The sequence below is a fragment of the Ursus americanus genome, chromosome 5 (assembly GCF_024610735.1).
Source record: "Ursus americanus isolate L20-20 chromosome 5, mUrsAme1.1.p, whole genome shotgun sequence".
Lineage (NCBI taxonomy): Eukaryota > Metazoa > Chordata > Mammalia > Carnivora > Ursidae > Ursus > Ursus americanus.
This window is the reverse complement of record NC_142131.1, coordinates 43,984,770-43,998,080: the sequence shown is the minus strand read 5'-3', so window position 1 is coordinate 43,998,080 and position 13,311 is coordinate 43,984,770. Positions and strand designations below refer to the sequence as shown.

The window sequence follows — 13,311 nt, the reverse complement described above, 5'->3', positions numbered from 1 at the left end:
ACCCTACCGTATAAGCATAAATCAATCATTACAAAGTCAATAAATCGCTTAAAATGAGTTATGTGAACAGAGTTCTATAAATCAGCTTCATTTCTATGTGTACATGAACACTTGTTCTTTTGTGTAGAATTAGCCATATGTAGTACATTTGTTCATAAAAATGCTCATGAATGCCCCCAAATGTTTAGTTACATGGAATATTGCTGGACCATATGGTGCCTTCACCACTGTCTCTTACCACCTTCTTTGCCTTCTTGGGAATATCTGGAACAGAGGAAAAATCAGAACTAGAGTTACTTTGAGAAGTGCATTTAGCAAAACCACTGTAAATGCAATCAATGTGCAGACAGCATGGGCTTCACCATTAAACAGATCTGCAATTGAATTTTCACTCTGCCATTTACTTAGCTTTGTTACTATGATGACTTAAAAATTGGTGATAAAATACCCACTTCAAAAGATTAAATGAGAATTTAATAACAAAAATGAATGTAAGATTCTTAGCACCTGCCTGGCATACAATGTTTAATAAATATAGCTATTTTATTTTTATTTTCATAATTTTATTATATTTAATTAATTGTGTTTTTAAAAAAATATTGAGCATGATATGGATCAACTACCTAGAAGCAGAGAGAATTCCTCTGAGCCCTTACTCTGTAAAAACAGTTGGTGCTGCCTGCAGTGCTAATGCTTTAATTCTTTGAATAGAAGCATGGAGATTTGGGAGGTGGCATTGCTACTTTGCATTACATATCAGCTTTCCACACTGGATCTCAGAAGTAGCCAGGAATTTAGCTCCCACCTCAGCTCAGTCATGGTTCTCCTTTAGGAGGATGCCTGCAGCCCGAACCTGCACTGATCCCCCTTTCATAGTTATGTCAGGAGCTGGGGTGAGGGGGATACCATCTCTTCAGTTCCTAGTGCAGGCTATCTAGTTGCTAAATAATAGGTAATAAATAGTCTTTTTAATGCCCCTTCCTGAGCTATTATTGACCGTTTTTACCCCAAGTCCACTAATGAACTTTCACACATAATGACGCTGAAAAGCCGCTACCCCAGAACTTCCCTTGCTTTTATCCCTTCCAAGGCACCTGGCATAGTGGGCTTTCCACATACACATGCTGAGCAAAAGAAAGCAATGTTCATGATTTTCTCATACCTTTCCTTCTGGGGTTCTCTCCCTCCTTGAGGGGACATGTTTTCATTTCCCCAGTTGCCAGCCTCCCTGCCCTTCTGCTCCCACGCAGTCTGGGAAGCTCACTTTGGTCTCTTTTTTTCAGTTCCCTGTGTAGCACTGCTAGATCTGAGCGATTTAAAGTCTCACTCATACCAAAGCATAAATCACTGTTTATCTTGTAAACTTTGCTACGTTAATTAGTCCTTTATTTATAATCTTAAAAGTTCTATTAAACAAACAGGTTTTGAAAACTAGTAATTGTCCAAAGGGGGAAATTAATCTCTTAAAAATGATTTTTCTCTCTGCAGCCCTGGCTAGCCCTTTATTTACATATCCACTGTGGCACTTAGGACGTATCACAAGAATCATCGATATGTGTTTAGTGGTTTTATTTCCAACTTCTAGATGATACTCTCCTTAAGGACAATAAGCCCATATTCTAATCACTAATCAGAATGTCAATAATGTTGATGACAGTAACAGCTTCCCATTTCTGTGCACCTACCGTACCAGTTCTAGGATAACTCTGGCAAGTAGTTATTGAAATGATCCTTTTACAGATGAGGAAACTAAAACACAGATGTGTCAAGGATTCAGAGCCGTGAATTCAACACTCAAAATTCACGTTCTTTCCATTGTCTCCAGATTGTCTCTTTTCTACCCATGGGACAGTCATCTGCATCCAGTATACATTCAGTAACTCTGCAGAGTCAAAAGGATATCAGGAAATTTGGGCATGGGGGTTGGGGATTCTTCTTATTTAGAAATAAGTCAAAGAGGTAGGGTAGGGGAACATCCTTTAATATAATACTAGGACATTAAAAGTTTCGCCCAAGGATACATAATTCTAACAAATGCTTTTTCCCTATTTAAATTTTTTTCTTTACTTTTAAAACTTGTTTTATATTCTATGTTTGTTAAAATTGATGTCCAACATTTTTATGTCAATAGTAAGTATATCATGGAACTTTACATCAAAAACCAGGGATGTATTGTATGGTGACTAATGTAATATAATAAAAAATATTATTATAATTTAAAAAATAGTAATTATATCAATATTAATTACATCAATATTAATTATGTAGCATGTCACCTTGATAGGTGATCCATGTCAGGATCCAGTTTAATTTGAAATATTGAATATCTATATATTTAATATACATATACAAACCTTTCCTTCCTGTTTTTATGTTATTATATGTGTGCTTACATATATGCTTATATATTAAGATTTTACACATATATATTCAGTATGCTTAGCAGATGACGTTATTGGAGGAATGATAATGGTGAATGCCTCCAGCTGTGTATGCAAGGTAATGAGGTTTGTTTCGCTTTATCAAGGGAAAAAGAGAGAATTTGTTTTAAAATGAAGTATGAAGTTGATCCAGAATATGCAAAAGCATAGAGAAGGACAAAAGTCTAGCGTGTAAATGTTGGGGAAGATCTTGCCGACAGAGAGAAACCTCTCTACACCCCTATGGAAAGATACCTGATGTATTATCAAGTTAGTACAATGGAGTGCTTGCATGTTGGAAGCCCTCAGAAGACTGCAAAGTCACTCTGAAGTTTCACATGATTTATATAACAAAGCAGATACAAAGTTCATTGGGAATTAAGGCAGGCATTTGCTTAGTTGATTGTTCTTCTTGAAAAGAATACTGTAACTTATTTCCTCATGAGACAAAAGGTTCTTTTGTGAGGTGAACTCCAAGGTCAGTTCTGGAGCTATGTATTTCCATTTCCAGGGGTGACGAGGCTCCAGAACTTAGAGAAATCTCTTTATTGGAAAACTGGAGACTGGGCAAATCTGGCCCCAGGAGAGGTTCAGTTTCCTGTGAAAGGCCAGCTGTGTCTTCAGGGAGATCCTTTCCAGGGGGAAAAACAGGTAAAAGGGGAGGAAGAGGTAATTGTCATTGTTGAACCCGTTTTTATCCAGAGTTTACGAAGCACCACTTGAATACACGATGAAGCTGAAAGGTCTCTGGCCTCAAGCTAGCTACTTTGATGGACTTTTTTGGATGATCACTTTTTAAAGAAGTATGTGAATATTTTATTATCAAATAATATATTGATGAAAAAATAGACTTGTTTTTTTCCTTGTTAAAGTGAGAAGCAAATCGGTTGGTAAAGCTATTCTTTACCTGTGTCATCTGCCCTTAGAGCAGAGGTGATTCTCAAGAGAAATACTTTTGCTTTGTGTTGGGCTTACATTCTTAATTATTAAAAAAAATAAAAAAATAACAGGTTTTTCACTTCTTTTTTTTTTTTTTTTAAGAGTTTATTTATTTATTTGACAGAGATAGAGACAGCCAGCGAGAGAGGGAACACAAGCAGGAGGAGTAGGAGAGGAAGAAGCAGGCCCATAGTGGAGGAGCCTGATGTGGGGCTCGATCCCAGAACACCGGGATCACGCCCTGAGCCGAAGGCAGACGCTTTAACCGCTGTGCCACCCAGGCGCCCCAGGTTTTTCACTTCTAAAAGAAGCTAGGATCAGGGGAGCCTGGGTGGCTCAGCCAGTTAAACATCTGACTGTTAATCTCAGGGTTCTGGTTTTGAGCCCTGTGTCTGGCTCCTTGCTCAGTGAGGAGTCTGCTGGAGATTCTTTCTTTCCCTCTCCTTTTGCCCCTCCCCACTTCTCTCTCTCTCTCTCTCTCTCTCAAATAAATAAATCTTCGGGAAAAAAAAACCTAGGATCATTTACACTCATGTTACTTTTTCTGTGTGTATTTTAAAATATTGTCTTGTCATTTTAACAAGTAATTAAACTGCAGCTATTTATTGTTATCAGGTACCCATCCTTCTATCATGACAAAATGATCAAATATCCTTTCATAATCATTTGGATTTTGCCTTTCTATGATCTGATCCTAAATTTGGAAGAGTAAAAATTTCAAATATCCTCTGAAATTAAAAATACCTTTCAGATTTCCCAGCAGGATCTTGGGAAATTGCTAAAATTTGTTATTTTGCCTATAAAAAGAAAGATGAGAAAAGTCATTAGTTTAGTAGGCTCAGTATTTTTTCATTAGCTCAATACTATTATAAAAGCTACATGGGAGGGAGAAGCTGTAAATCAAAAAGGAAGCTTGGGATGTGAGAATGATCTGGCTGGGACATGCATCACCCCACTGATCACTAGGGTTGATTTGGCTGATCTGGTTGGCTAGGCGGGGGCCCCTTCCTCCCTCACTACTCCATATGTGTCTCTCTTGAGGCTGTGAGCCTTCCCTGATGGAGGAGGCCTGTTCTTTTGTTATGGGTATAGGAATAGCTGTGCTCCCCTGCTAGAACCTCCAGACAAGCTCTCAAGGTCCATTTTTAGGAGACTATACAGTAGTCAAGCTTCTAAGACTCCAGGTACATCCAGATGAGGCAGTGCATATGGCAGTCTGCCTTTCTTGAAAGAAAGAAAAAGAAAGAAAGAAAGAAAGAAAGAAAGAAAGAAAGAAAGAAAGAAAGAGGAGAAAAGAAGCTTGGCCTTCTCTGCTATTGATTTTGTGGTGATAAAATATTATTGATGTAAATGTTCCAAAGATTGTAGACTTTACAGAATGGATTGGAGGGCCTTGGCATTTTGTGAGTGTCCTCACTGTCCAAGATATTGTCTTCGTCAAGGGAAGCACTGATCAGGGCCTGGTGGGAGAGCTGTGAGTGCTACTCCAGTGGACACCTTGACGTTCCTCTATGGTGTTATTCGTTATTGTAACAGAGTAACTGCTGCTGCTCAGTGTCCTCAACAAGTGCATTGAGCTTTTTGCTGATGGTTCAGGTTAGAATTTGTTTCTTCAAAAAGCTAGGATAGTCTCAGAGCCTTGGGGAGAGAACTATAGCTGATATTCCTATTGATGTTTCAAAAAAAAAGTGTGGCTACTTGAAGCCTTGAGAGCTTAGAGCTGAAGTTTTAGACAGCTTTCTGACCATACCAGTAAACTTAGTCTTTTCAGTGAGAAGAAATGATTTCGTTAAAACAGACTGCTGACCCCAAATCCAGCAGAACAAGACTTCGTTATGTAAAACTGAATGAACCGATGAAGGAAAATTAACTGTGATTATTTTTTTAGACATTACTGTTAATGTTTTTTTTTTTAAGATTTTATTTATTTATTCAACAGAGAGAGAGCACAAGCAGGCAGAGGGAGAGGGAGAAGCAGGCTCCCCGCTGAGCAGGAAGCCCAATGCAGGACTCAATCCCAGGACCCTGGGATCACGACCTGAGCCGAAGGCAGACGCTTAACCGAATGAGCCACTCGGGCACCCGCTGGTAATGTTTTAATGTCCTGTTTTCTGACTGGTATATAAGGAAGCACTTTGCCTTTCTTCTTTATTCTCAATCCTCAATGTAGTAGATAATGCTTTTTTAATTAAAGTCAAACATTTTTTGAAAAAAAAAATGGTATCTGATGCTCACCAATTCCCCAGAATTCTGAAACAAATAGTTTTACTGAGCCTTATTACTTTTTATGGCAATATATTTATTTGCATGAGTCCCATAAGTATCTGTTCTCCTACTTACCAGGATACAAACAAGTTGATTTTGCAAGTGTTTTAGTTGGTGTGTCATATCCCAGAAGAACAGTCACATAATCAGGGATGAGAAGGCCAGCATTATGGGGACACAGATTGACTTTACAAAATAAGTCAATGCCTACAAAGTCCTCTGAGGAAAACAGGCTTGGTACACCTGGCTTATCAGATTCCAGCTTCACAGTTGATGAGGATGGTCACTTCCTGAAAGGCCAGGGATCTTAGCTTGTTTTAGGAACTTTAAAGAAAGTGAAATTCATATAAATTTAAAAGAGTAGCAGCTGAGGAAAATTTCTTGGGCTTGGCTTCTTACCTTTGGGCAGAAGAGCAAATAATTACAAGTGTTTAAAAAGTCAAATCTGAGACTCCGTATAAAAATTTCCAGGAAGATGTTAATTCTCTGGCTTCAGTACTTGCTCAATACCCAATAGCTCTAGATTTGCTGAGCAAACTCAATGAGGCTCATAGGAGTAATTAATCCTCTTGCCCTGCATCTGTAAATATCAAGCCAGATATGAGACCAGGCTTTTTTTAGTGTAATCAAGAATATTCTTTGACAACTATTTATGACCCAAATGGGAGACTATTAGGAGAATATTATCCAAAACCTAGATATAAGTCAAAAGTCATGGGAGGCATATCCTTTCTTATTAGGGTCCCGTTTAGCAGGCTTACCATTTGATATTTTAACTCTCTAGAAATATACAGTTGTGTTTAACTTGTTATCTACTATTTCATTTGGCCCAGAAACATGTTCAATTGTGTTGTTGTTGTTGTTGTTTCTGAAACATGTTCAGTTGTATATTTATGCCCAGTAGGAAAGATCACCTCAAAATTTCTGGTATGTTTGCCCTATAGGACATTAAGTGGGTTTTGTTTTGTTTTGTTTTGTTTTTATTTAAGTCAACTATATCTCCTTCCTTCCTTCCTTCCTTCCTTCCTTCCTTCCTTCCTTCCTTCCTTCCTTTGTTTCTTTCTCTTTCTCTAACTTCCTTCTTCCCTTCTTCCCTCTTTCCTTTCTTTTCTCCTTTCCTTGTTTTCTTAATGCTTGAAAAATCCAGTTCCTCAAGTGCTTTTGGAACTAGCTTTGCCATCTCACTGGTTTCCTTATTAGTGAGTTAAACATTTTTCTACATGTGTAAATTTTATATTTATATGAGAGTCATTTCTCTCACTTTCTGTACATTATACTTGGATACTCTCAAATACCACCACATAAGACTCTGTTTATTTTGACACCGAGCACTCTCTTCTGCATTTCTCCTATAAATGAGAAAACTGTGGACATTCACTTGTATTTGGATTTAGAACATTGTTCTGCTTCTAAAAATGAGTTGAGGTAGTTTACATTTAAAATACCAGTGTGGGAAGTTTGAGCCCACATAGAAACCACTGCTAAATTTGAAAAAATGTCTGAGCGTGGCTGGCAAATTTGTGGGAGATTCCCATCAGAATATCATTTTCATGGTGACCTAAGAAACTTTTTAGGGCTTCATAGATTCCAGAGAACAGTGTGCCCATTTGGTGTCATACTTTCAGAATATCAGCATTTTCAATGGTGGCATCTGCAGTGGTAGCCGGTAGGAACTGGTACCACCTGGAACAATCTAGTAGTAGCTGCCAAAAGTGGCAGTGGTGCCTAATGCGGTGGGGGTCTCCCACACAGTGGGAGCAACCTTTGGAGGAGACAGCTGGTCTGTTGGCACCGGGGGCAGCTGGGAAGGGAATCAAGCTAATGCAGTCCAAGTGCATTGCTTATTAGAACTCACTAGAAGGAGAAAACTTGACATAAATATTGCTTTAATGATGTCGCTAGAATATCATTAATCTGAGATTCACTTTTGACAGGAGCTCTCTGGAGAATGACTGAAGGGCAGCTATTTTGAGTTTTATTGTTAATTGTAAAGAAACTAGCATGCTCTGAACAGTGAGGCAGCAGTGTTGTTACTTGGTTAGCAGATTAAGCAGCTTGAATGTTTTGTCCTAAACAGCACAAATCTCCTTCTGTAGGTGAGTCACAACATACCTATAGGCAGGGCCAACAAAGTCTTTAGAAAAGAGATTCAGATCTGCTCAAAAGTGCAAATATTGACACCAGGAAGCAATGTCTTATCAGTGATTTAGAAATCACTTGATAATTAGGATGTCTACAGAGAGATATTTTATTCTTTTTCCTTCTAACATTTTAGAGGCTTGGAGAAAATCAAGTAGTTCCTGGGCCTGTTCGATTAAACTGACAGACACTCCGTATTACCTGAAAACAAATTCGGTAGGTATAGCACTTACTGGAGAACGTGTTACCTGTGTTCTGGGAACTCAGGGGATGTAAGGTATTGTTAAGGATAGCGAGTGTGTATTGCTCCTGTGGTGAGGGCAAAGGTGTTTGCTAAGTGAGAGCTACCTAGTGACCTCTGCTCTGGAGTCAATGGTTTCAGTCCTAAGTATTGTGTTGTTTTCTTATACCAATTATGAGACCATTGAGAACAAAAGGGAAGCAGAGTAAGTAATAAGAGCTTGATGGGAACCTAGTGTTTTAAGCTTCCTTTGACTGAAAAGCGTTATTAGCCGTTCCATTGGTTTTAAGGTACAAATTCTGTTCCGAGAAAAATCTGCTTTTTGAATTCCCTTACATTTGCTAAAACATTTGGTGAATATTGGAGGTGAACAGTGTTGGATCTTAGAGACCACAGGAGCTGAGAACCAACTAATGAGGTAGGGAAGAGAGCAAGCTCAAAAATACTTTCTTTGTCAAATGTGTCAGTGTTTAAGAGGGTTGTACCCTTCATGACTAAGGATGGGAGAAAGATTCTGGTTGGAGTGGGAAAGGAAGGAGGGATGGCCTGAGAAGAAATGTCAATTTGCTGCTTGCTTCCAAAGTCATTCAGGCATTTTATAATCACCTAAACCCAGTGTCAAAAGAGAGATCAAGGAGAAATGCCTGTAAGGTATATTAATACACATGTCTGTAGGCATTCTTTTGGTCTTACCTAGTATTTAAAGTGTTTGCATAAAAAAGAGATGCAGTTTTATGGAACTTATAAGTCATAATACAATTAATCAGGGTGATGGGGGCCCTGAGGGGGCTGGTCCATTTGTTTCATAAAAAGATAAAGGGCAAGGGTACCTGGATGGCTCAGTTGTTTAAGTGTCTACCTTCAGCTCAGGTCATGATCCCAGGGTCCTGGGATTGAGCCCTGCGTATTGGGCTCCCTGCTAAGTGGGGAGTCTGCTTCTCCCTCTCCCTCCCCTCCTCCCACCACTTGTGCTCTCTGTCTTTCTCTCAAATAAATAAATAAAATATTTAAAAGAAAAAAAGGTAAAGCACAGGTAGAAGATGTGCTGGAGGTCCCACAGTGACTTTGTTACACAGCTGGGACGGGAGTGTCGGTCTCTGGATTCCGAGATAGTGCTCTTTCCTAGACTGTAGCGCAACACTGAAGCAGGCTGTGCACCAGTCCCTAAGACATTCGCGGTCAGCATTTCATGTGGTCCTGTCTAATCAACCAGGGGGGCCATAGTTCATCTTTCTTACTCTACAACAGTTTCATGCAGTAGATTTGATTATGCCCGTGTCTACGGAGATTCTTGCAGCTTTGTTTGGATGAGATCCAGGTCTGTGCCAGGTAGAGAAATGTCTTTGACTTTCTTCGTCTTAATTTCTCTTTTCCTTTCCCCCCAAATCCAATGAAATCAATTCCATGTTCGCCACCTATTTTAGTTCAGACTTCCAGTAAAGTATTAAGTGATAAAAAAGTCATTCTATCATGACTGCCAGATCACATCAGTCAGAATAGTTGCCTGGACAAAGGCTCAGAGTGATCCTGAGCAGCAAATGATCTAAGCAAGAATGACGTTTGTGTTGGTTAGTGCTACCTATTAGGTTGATGGGGAAGGAGTGAGAAAGGTTTTCAGAACGTAAATCAGAAAGACTTTGAAGGGCTTCAGTTCTACCTGAAGTAGACCAAAACCAAGAGAAGGAAGGTTCAGACATAAGACCATACAGTGCATGGTTTTTGGCTGTAGAGTAACTGTGATGTGCCAGAAATGAGGATTATGGAAAGCATGGAAAGGAAATTGTCAAAGACAGTGGCCAACCTGGAGAGAATACCTCATTTACCAGGATCTGGAGTTTGGATATTGCCAAAGGGTCAATTATTTGGGTCAAATGCATGGCAGGATTAAAGCTGTTTTGCAGGAATATTAACCCAGCAGCAATGTGTAGGAAAGTTTATGAGTGATAAGGTAGGAATAATAAATAGCAATTAGGCTGCTTGAAAGGACTCAGTGAGAGGCAATGAAGGCTTGCACTAGGGCTTTGCTTGCAAACCTGGAAAGGATGGAGTGGAAATGAACGGCACTGGAGAAGCAGACTAGTAGTGACTTGGTGCCCAGTATGATGCGTGCATCTCAGAAATGGTAGGTCAAAGTAACCCTATCATTTCAACCCTGAAGTGATGTGTGTTATTAACTATAACAGGAGGGCTTACACGTGGGGGTCAGGCATGAAATATGGTGATTTTGTTCATTGTATTTATTCTTTCCCAATCAAGAGTTCATAATCTCAGAATTGTAGAATATTTGTGTGGAAAGTGACTTTAAGAGACCCAAGTTCACACAAAATCATACTTGAGGTTTCCTCTAATTTTTTCCCACATCTGTTATATTTAGTAATACATTTTCTATGGCTTTATTTTCATTTCTAGACAGCTGGCAAAATATCCTAAGCTAATATCCTCTTTTTCCCCCAGAAAAAAATGGTTACCAAATAGAGAATGGACCATTTTCTAATAGCTGAAATGTCTAGCAGTTTGTCTATGGTACTGTGGTTAAGTGCCTCAAGTCACATAATTAGTACCCACTTAAATTATGGATTATCTCACACTCTAACCAAAACCGTAATGTTTTTACAGTACTGGAAGCTATCCATGTTGCTAATGACTTATTAGGATGACTCCATTTGTAATGAGAGCACAAACCAGGTGCTTCTAAAAATGGCTAATACCTAGTTTTGTCAACTGTGAAGGGAAGAGTCAAAATGAATTTGGATAAAGGGGAAATATATATATTTTTTCTAGAATAATGCTAGGTTTAAACATAACATAGATGTAAAAACTTGCCAATTTTATATTTTCCAAGTATCCTCACATTGAAACTTCACTAATATTCTCTTGAATTAAGTCCTAAAATTTACAGCCACAAATGAACCAGAATCTTCAAGGCTTTGCTTTCACATTTCTCTTTTGCTCCATGTAATACTGTAAGGAAATTTACCTGGGCCATGCCTTAGCTCTAATAGAAAATATAGTTATATGTATCTAATAACCATTTAGCTTCATGTAAGTTTTATTTCTTTCTCCCAGCTTTTAATTAGAAATAATGGAAGCTCAGGGTCATGTTCCAGAGTGAAAGGATTAGAAGCTTCCTGATAGTGAAGACTCAGCATGTCTAAATCTAACAACAGTTAACACTAACTTCATGCTTGTCCTTCTTGTTAAGTACTTTACACCTATGTCATCTCGAAGAATCCTTTTCTCATCCTTTTGGTGTTGGTATTTTATTCTCCATATGTCACAGATAAAGAAACTTAGCTTTGGCGTATAATTTGCCCAAGGTCATGTAGCTAGGACATACAAATCAAGAACTTGAGTTGAAATCTGTCACTAAATTACTAATTGTCCTCAATATTGACATATAGACCCAGGCCTAAGTAAAACCATGTGAATTGCCAGACCAGTCAAATGAATGATGTAACAATAACAAATTTGGCTGGTATTGGACTGTATGGTAGTGTATCATCCTGGGCAAAAGGGAACTGCAATCCCAAAATCAAGTCAGAAGGAACTTGAAGCACTGTAGTGTCTGTAGCATACAAAAAGCCCCTGTCTTCCACCTTAATCTTCCACAATTTTGACCTTATCATGTATTTTTCATAATTAAATTTGCAAAGGGAAGTCCCTCCCATTTCCTTTCCTTTGGAATGTTTCTTTGTAAGTTCTAGTTTTCTTCTTCATGGATGAAGTGACAACTTCCCTACGGACAATACAAATAATGAAATTTGCTTGTAACCCCCAATCAGGACACTGGTTCCACTTCTCTGGAATAGGTAAGCTAGTGTAGACTGTGTACTTGGAAGAAAAAGGACTACTGTGTATAAAAATAAAACAATGGTTTATCACAATCAGAAACACCCTCCTGCATATCAAGAGACATTTTGCTTTGTGCTTACCTACTGCTACATTAGTAGCAATTATTAGGTTTTGTGACTACCTTAAGTTTTCTTGGAGTCACCCACCTTCCTCTTTCTTGAAACCCAGCTTCTGTTTTGTACTAGAGGAAAGCAGGGGTCTTGACTCCATTTGCAAGTAGGAGAACGGAAGAATCATCCCATTCCATGGTCTTTCCCACCTACTGATGTCAGGACCACAGTGCCTGAAGCCAGTGCGCCACTTCTCACTTCTTCAAGAGTGGGCAGGATGTCTAAATCATGCCTGAAGTTACTCTCATTACATACTGGCATGCCAAATGGCCAGATGGTGTAACTAACAGTCAGATCACCTTGGGTTCTCAATGACAGGTTCTCCTTGCTGGTCACAGCCCCACCCAAGGTGAAGCCTTATCCAAAGATACTCTGATACCGTTTTCACTCTGAGAATTCTTAGAAAGTTCCAAGAGAGGGGAAATCAGACTGCAAGGCATTTGGTATTGAGTTTTGAGCAGAAATAGTTTGGGGGAAGCAGTTAATGCATTTAATAATCATAGCATAGACAGATTATAAGATGGGGAAAAGACAGCTGGGGTTTCTGCTTGATTATGATCAACTCACCACTTCCTGTTCCCCATTTGATTTTAGACCTGGTGACACCACGAGCACAGGTAGTTTTTGAGGACTTCTTGGCCAAGTCTTTATTTCACACAATTGGACACAAGGTAAGCTCAAATCATTGTTAATGGTAAGCTAATCCAAGATTTTAGAACTTTGACCTCAAAGAGTGTAAACTGTTAAAGATATGTGTAAAATAAAAAAACGTTTATTTACAACAATCCTAATAGGTTGTTCCAGATGTGAACAGCTTACTTTTTTAGTATCTACCACATTCCATTGACCTTCTTAGCTCTGAGAATACAGAGATTCTCTTGGTGAGGGTGACATAGCATCTCAGACTCACAGAAAAAGAAAATGTTCTTAATATTAACACTGTTGGAGAGAGAAATAAATTTGAAGAGCTTGAAGGAAGGCGGCCATAATGATTGAAGCTTTATTTTTTCTCCCAAGAGCCCCATTCTGAAGCACTTAAGGAAGAAACCTAGAATGGGACAATGAACCTGAACGGAGAATACCGTGGAAGCTAGAGAACAACCAGGAGGACTATGTTCCTATAAATAGGTCAAAGTAAACAAATATATTCATTCCACAAAAGTTTATCAACACCTGGACCCATGACATGAATGATGTGCATAAATATACATGCATATCTTTCGATTTAAAACAAACGCTGAGTATAGCTTGAAGATGAGCAAGAGGAGACTCACTAGTAAAGCTGAAGTGGGGACCCTGAGGAGCAGAAGAGAAAGAGTTTACAGAAGTGTGAGGGGCAAGCCTC

The 13,311-nt window shown here is 38.9% G+C and overlaps 1 long non-coding RNA gene across 1 annotated transcript; it reads left to right on the top strand.

Annotated features, from left to right (window-relative positions):
* Positions 1-5,303: 5,303 nt before the first annotated feature.
* On the top strand, positions 5,304-13,093 carry LOC123790559 (uncharacterized). Its single transcript, XR_006779126.2, has 4 exons — positions 5,304-5,447; positions 7,900-7,979; positions 12,561-12,637; positions 12,984-13,093. It is a non-coding gene; the product is annotated as an uncharacterized LOC123790559 (long non-coding RNA).
* Positions 13,094-13,311: the final 218 nt, after the last annotated feature.